Below are 886 nucleotides of genomic sequence, written 5' to 3' on the forward strand. Positions count from 1 at the left end.
CTCCAGTCTGTTTCATCGGGTGTTAAACTATCAATCTTTTTTGCAGGCATGCTCTACTTTATCTGGGATCTTTGCCTGTTTTATTTTCCACTCATACAACGCAGAAGGAGGCCATCTGGCCCATCCAATCTGTACCAACTCTCTGACGGAGCATCTTACCGAGGCCCACCTCCCATGCTATCCCCGTAACCCCATAAATTTACCATGGCTAGCCCATCTAACCTATACACCTTGGGACACTAAGTAACAATTTACAATGGCCAATCCACCTAACCTACACGTCTTTGGATTGTGGGAGGAAACCCACACAGACAGTGACCCGAGGCTGGAATTGAACCTGGGTCCCTGGAGCTATGATGGAGCAGTGCTAACTGCTGTGTCACCCCTAGGGACTCCCTAGTCCCTTGAGGACAGTTTGTGTCCCACCACAGCCCTGGCTCTGATCGTCTGTCCAAAGCCAGCATTAATCTTGAGTAATTCACTCCAGTTTTTGATCTTATCAGTTGTTGACAAACACAGGCCAGTGACATATCCGGCTGATGTCCGTTATTGTAACGTGTTGAGATACTGAATGTCATACGTTTCTTCCTAAACACAAACATATTGGGCCTGATTTTACCAACAATTTGCGCCTGTTTTCGGGCGTGAAATCGTGGTAAAGTCGGGTGTGAGGCCTTTATCGCAATCTGCACCCGCGTCCGCGCAGATCGCCACTTTACCGAAACCTGGGAATGGCGGTAATCCGCTTCGCGCCCAAAATGGGCACAATGGCAATTTAAATGCATTTAAATTGAATTAATGAACTGCCCGCCCAGCTTTATCAGCATTTCCCCCTTTACCACTGCATTTGCCGATCTGGAACCGCGTCGTTACGGACCTGCTAAAT

Source organism: Mustelus asterias, chromosome 27 (genome assembly GCF_964213995.1).
Source record: "Mustelus asterias chromosome 27, sMusAst1.hap1.1, whole genome shotgun sequence".
In the NCBI taxonomy this organism is placed as follows: Eukaryota; Metazoa; Chordata; class Chondrichthyes; order Carcharhiniformes; family Triakidae; genus Mustelus; species Mustelus asterias.